The 6,000-nt window shown below is 32.2% G+C and overlaps 1 long non-coding RNA gene across 1 annotated transcript; it reads left to right on the top strand.

Moving 5' to 3' along the window:
• The first annotated feature begins 630 nt into the window (after nucleotides 1-630).
• Nucleotides 631-4,280, top strand: LOC104648343 (uncharacterized). Its single transcript, XR_742357.4, has 3 exons — nucleotides 631-3,141; nucleotides 3,783-3,835; nucleotides 3,943-4,280. It is a non-coding gene; the product is annotated as an uncharacterized lncRNA (long non-coding RNA).
• The last annotated feature ends 1,720 nt before the right edge of the window (nucleotides 4,281-6,000 follow it).

The following is a 6,000-nucleotide window of genomic DNA, read 5'->3' as shown; positions in this document are numbered from 1 at the left end:
CGTCCTCTTCCTCAAGAGGACGTCCTCCCACGACCTCTACCACGGCCTCTTGCCGCTACTCTTCCTCTAGCTACAGCCCTAGTGGCTGGCTCAGACGCTTCTTGACTTGTCGATGTTGGTGTTGGCGCAGTCGTTGCTCTAGTTCTAACCATCTGCGAAATAGAGTGAAGATGGTGAGATACAAATTTATATCACCTAGATACCAATTGCACCTAAGTAATAGCACGAAAGAAAGAAAGAAAGAATGGAATTTTCCTAAAGTCTTATAGCCTCTTAAAGAAAATTAAAGGCGTCCCCCTACCGTTCCTTAAGACTCTACTAGACTCGTTCTTGTGTGATTGAGACCAACGAACCTAATGCTCTGATACCAAGTTTGTCACGACCCAAATCGGGCCGCGACTGGAACCCACATTTATCCTCCTATATGAGCGAACCAACCAATCTAAACCTCATCATTTCAAACATAATGAACTAAATACATTGCGGAATACTTAAAAACTCATTAACAAAATAAATCAATTAACTTCTAAAACTCAAACATTTATTATTATCCCAAAAATCTGGAAGTCATTATCACAAGAACATCTATCCTCAATTTACTAAAGCTAAGAGTATCTAGAAAGCTAGAATAAACAAAAAACTAGTCCATGCCGGAACTTCAAGGCATCGAGACATGAAGAAGAAGAAATCCAGTCCAAGCTAGAAGCGTTAGCTCACCCTGAAATCCGGTGTAATGAAGACTGGCTAGAGTTGCGGTTGAGTTGAAGACGACGGCACGTTTGCTACACTCCACAAATAACAAGGAAAGAAACATAAAAGTAGGGGTCAGTACAAAACACGGGTACTGAGTAGATATCATCGGCCAACTCAAAATAGAAAACAATATATATCAAGTAATAGTATAAAATCAACAACATTACTCAACATGTAGCAACAACAAGTACTATGATCGTTAATAAGTACCGCCAAGTTCACACATGAGGACTCAAGCCTCAATACCATACTCATTTGGGAATTAGGTTCATTAGATTGAGTATATTAACATCTTTCAAGATTCATCACCTTTATTCTTGTGTCGGTACGTGACACTCCGCTCCCCTACTACTATGTGTTGGAACGTGACACTCCGATCCCCTAGTTCTACGTGTCGGTTCGTGACACCCGATCCCCTAATTCTACGTGTCGGTTCGTGACACCCGATCCCCTAATTCTACGTGTCAGTTCGTGACACCCGATCCCCTAATTCTACGTGTCGATTCGTGACACCCGATTCTCTAATTCTACGTGTCGGTTCATGACACCCGATTTCCTAATTCTACGTGTCGGTTCGTGACACCCAATCCCCTAATTCTACGTGTCGGTTCATGACACCCGTTCCACTAATCTCATTCTATTAATTCATCAAGCCTTCTTTTATACCAAGGCATCATCAATGTCATTACTTTAGTTCATCAAGCCTTCTTTTATACCAAGGCATCATCAATCTCATTACTTTAGTTCATCAAGCCTTCTTTTATACCAAGGCATCATCATTAACAAGGGGTTTCCAAGATTTGGGATTCAATAGCTTCATCATGCTTATTTCATCACAATTATATAATCACATTCATGCTAGCATACAATTAAGCATATAGAAGATTTTACAATACAACCAAACACATATCATTTGCTATTAAGAGTTAACTACGAATAGTATAAAAACCATAACCTACCTCCACCGAAGATTAGTGATCAAGCAAGCAATTTCCCAAAGCTTTGTCCTCTTCTTTCTCTTTATCGTACGTTTCTCCTTCTCTTTCTGTTCTTTTCTTTTTCTTATTCAACCCTCTTCTTTTACCCTAATTAGCATATAATTAAGTATAAAAGATGGAAATAATAACCCACTAATTAACTCAAGGTTACCTCTTTTAACCCCCAAGTAGTTAGACTTATTAACATTAACCCACTAACTTTATAATTAAAGCAGGAATAGTCCAAAACGCCCCTTAAATTACTTAACATATATTCGACCCGGCCTGGGATTATGCAGCCTGTGACGGGCCGTCGTGCCCGCGACGGTCCGTCCTACTGCTCCGTAACAGAGTTCAGAGACTCAACTCTTTGAAGAGTTTGTGACGGTCCGTCACGCCTGTGACGGTCCGTCCTGCCATTCCGTTACGAAGTTCAGAGAGTCGATTTCAGTACCCAATTTTTAGAATTTTAAGTATTTTGGAACGAGACACCCTCGACGGTCCGTCGTGGGTTCCGTTGTCTCAGCCAGTTTTTCCAGAAATAAAATCTGCTGCTCAAACGACTAAACAGGTCGTTATAGATAAATAGATAATCTAGTTCATAATAATCTAATATAAATTTAATCAATTATGAATATGATAGGAAGGAATAATTGAAAAACCCCGTATAACAACAAACATGACCACATACATACATGACGGAATGATAAAAAATTATGAAACTTTAATCTTAAATATACTTCAAGGTATAGAAATAATTGAACTAAGAAGAATAATATGGAAAAAAATATTTAATGATAACGAACCGGAAGATATGTTAAATCAACAATGGTATGAAATATACTTACGAGATTTAGACTATGAAAAATAGAATGGTATGATTTAGAAATAAATTCAGATTAAAATGAACTATGAATATTCACAATATTGGATAGAATCTATGGAATATATAAAATTATTAGAACAATTCATTGAGGAAAATTTATATATGTACAAAATTCCCAAGACATGTTATAACAAGGATATAGCATAAATAATATTAAAGAAATAGTTACATTAAAACAACGAACGAATTTATTAACTACCAATTCCAACCATACAAAAATGGTTATGTGGCCAAGCACGTTTTTGTGTTTCCTTTTATCTTCATCTTTATCTTCTTGTCATTTTCTTTTATCTTCATCTTTATCTTATTGTCATCTTTCGTCTTTATCTTTTATCTTCTTGTCATATTCTGTCTTTATCTCTTATTGCAGCTGGACGTCTAGCATTATATTATATTCTCTATTTCTTTTTAAATATATGTGATCAGAGTATTTGTGATCAATTAGCTTGCAATATCTTGTTAATAATTTTTTCGACATAAATCCAAATTTGAGTGCTCGTGTTGTAGGTCATTCTTCTAGCATAAGTAATGATAAAATCCATCTTTGGACTTCATCCATATCTGCTTTCCTTAGCTCCCTTGAATTGAAATAAATCATTAACTGATCTCTTGCATAGTAGCTCCATATAGCGTTTCCGTTTAAATAATTATTTTCTAATTCTTGTATAATGGTTGATATACCAATTATTCTCTTATTGGCTTGGTATCTCAATTTTTTGTACCTCTGGTTGTTGTTCAATATTTTCCGGTATTATCATATCTTTTGTTAATCCTATCTTTACTACTTGTATTGGAGGTTTTATCTCCTCGTATAATATCTCTGTTGTTGCCATATAAAATTTTGACATAGAATAAATTTCTCCTAGTAACTCTCTTATAAGTAATAAATGTTTTATGTATCTCTGGCATTTCACTTAGTTCCTCTCTATCATATGTATATATTGTATTTACTAATCCATAATTGTAACAGGTCCTAACTAAGTTGGCGTTAGTTTTCGATTGTGCAATCAATTTATTATAACCTTGTAATTTTTGGGTTAAATAATCCTGATTAGGTTCTTGGATTATAGTAGATCTGGGTTTAAGTTTAAAAGCGTTTGAATTTTGTATATATTGTCAATATAGATTTGCTTAATATGGTTATATATTTTTTTGTCATGGTGTAGGCTATCTGCGTATGTAGAAGTTTGTGGTTCTGTAGTTTGGTGTTAGCCTCGAGGTAAATGATTTTTTGGATAACTGGTTTAAGTTTGAATTCTTATGTTTTTTACTAACTCGTTTGCTTGTACCTGCGGGTGTATTTAAACAATTTTTATGGGTTTTTAGGTGTTTTCCAATGTCACCGTTTAGTTCTGGATTCTTTCTGTCTTCCGATTGACATAGTTTCGCATTTTTATAGTCATGCTGCTGACTTATGCTAGCTTTAGACTTCAGATTATCTTCATTAGTCTTAGCTTTTGTATCTCGTTGTCCGTACTATCCACTTTTGTACAAAGTGTAGTAATAGCTTCGAGTATCTTTTCAATTGTATCTTCTCCCTTAGTCTCAGTCTGAGTAGCTTTGTCGTGATAAGTAATCTGCAATAACATTCTTATCATTTTTTATTACTTCAATTGTAAATGTAAAATTTAATATATTTAATACTAATCTCTTTATTTCTTTTACTGTTACTAAATTTTGTATTTTTCTTGTTTGTCACCGTTTTACTTGTGTATTATCTGTAATTATAATGATTTTGTTATATACAATATATGGTTCAAATGATAATTAACACTTATATACTGAATATAATTCTTTTTTATTTATTTTTCATTTTATTTCTGTATTATTAAATGTTCCTGAATAATATCAGCAATGATATTCTATTGTATTGGCATCATATTTGTATTTTAGTATTCCTCCATAACTTTTTTCACTTGCATCTGATTCTATTATATAAGTAATTTTTTTGTTTTCCTCAGGAAAGTATAGTTTAGGTAAGTTTTTACATAATACTTTAACTTTCGTATCTGTATTTGGTCTTTTTTATCAAACTGATATTTCATATCTTTCTTTAATTTTTGTTGTGATGATTTTAATTTTTTTGCCAATTTTGGTATGTATTCTCTTACTTGATTTACTAGGTCTAAGAATGATTGTAATTTCCTTTTTGTGTGTAGTTGTTCATTTGAGTTAATTATTTTTTGTACTATATGTGTTTGCATTTTTCTTCCGTTTTTATCTGTATATATTCTTAAGAATTCTATTTGATTTTTCATTATATCTGCTTTCTTTTTACTTAGACTTATACCCGAATATTCTATTATATGTATAAATTTTTTTAATAATCTTACATGTTCATCTTGTATTTTGGAATATAATAGTATATCATCAATCTAAACAATACAATTTTTTATTTTTTTAAGGGATAATGCACAAGTACCCCCTCAACCTATGCCCGAAATCCCAGAGACACACTTATACTATACTAAGGTCCTATTACCCCCCTGAACTTATTTTATAAGTAATTTTCTACCCCTTTTTAGCCTACGTGGCACTAGTTTGAAAAAAAAGTCAACCATCGTTGGGTCCACAAGATAATGCCACGTAGGTCGAAAAGGGGAAAAATTATTAATAAAATAAGTTCAGGGGTGTAATAGGACCTTAGTTTAGTATAAGTGTGTCTCTGAGATTTCGAGCATATGTTGAGGGGGTACTTGGACATTATCCCTTTTTAAAAAGTAATTATCCATAAAGTGTTGATATCTACCGGTGCATTTTTATATCCAAATGGTAATAAATTTCATTCATAAAATCCTTGTGGTACAATGAATGCTTTTAGTTTTTTAGACTCTTCTTCTAGTTTTAGTTTTAAGTGATACAATCCCGATTTACAATCAAATTTGCTAAAATAATTATATCCTTATATTTGTCTTATCTTTAGTATTTTATTTGGTATCGAATAATTATATGTTTTAGTTTTTGCATTTAAATTTCTATAATCAATAACCATTCTGCTTTTTCCTCTTTTTTGTTCACTATGTTTATTTACTATGAATGTCGGGCTTGTGTGCTTACTATTGCTTTCTTGTATATATCCTTTTTCTAATAATTCATGATCTTAAATTCGGTTAAATAATTAAAATTATATTTTAATGAATTGGGGTTATTATACTATTATTGTCAATTAGCTCGATTTTCACTTTTATTTTATGTTTTTTTTCATCCATGTAAAGGATCTTCACTATATAATAATTTTTACTTATCTTGGATTATTTTTACTTTAATTATAGAGAATATAATTAATTCTATCTTAGGGTCTTCTTCTTTTATATTTTCTAACTTTTGCGTAATTTTTTCACTTTCTTTTATCCATTCTGTTATTTTTTATTTTTTGTTATTTAC

The sequence above is a fragment of the Solanum lycopersicum genome, chromosome 7 (assembly GCF_036512215.1).
Source record: "Solanum lycopersicum chromosome 7, SLM_r2.1".
Classification (NCBI taxonomy): domain Eukaryota; kingdom Viridiplantae; phylum Streptophyta; class Magnoliopsida; order Solanales; family Solanaceae; genus Solanum; species Solanum lycopersicum.
Note: the sequence above shows the minus strand (reverse complement) of the source record. Positions and strands in the feature narration are given on the sequence as shown.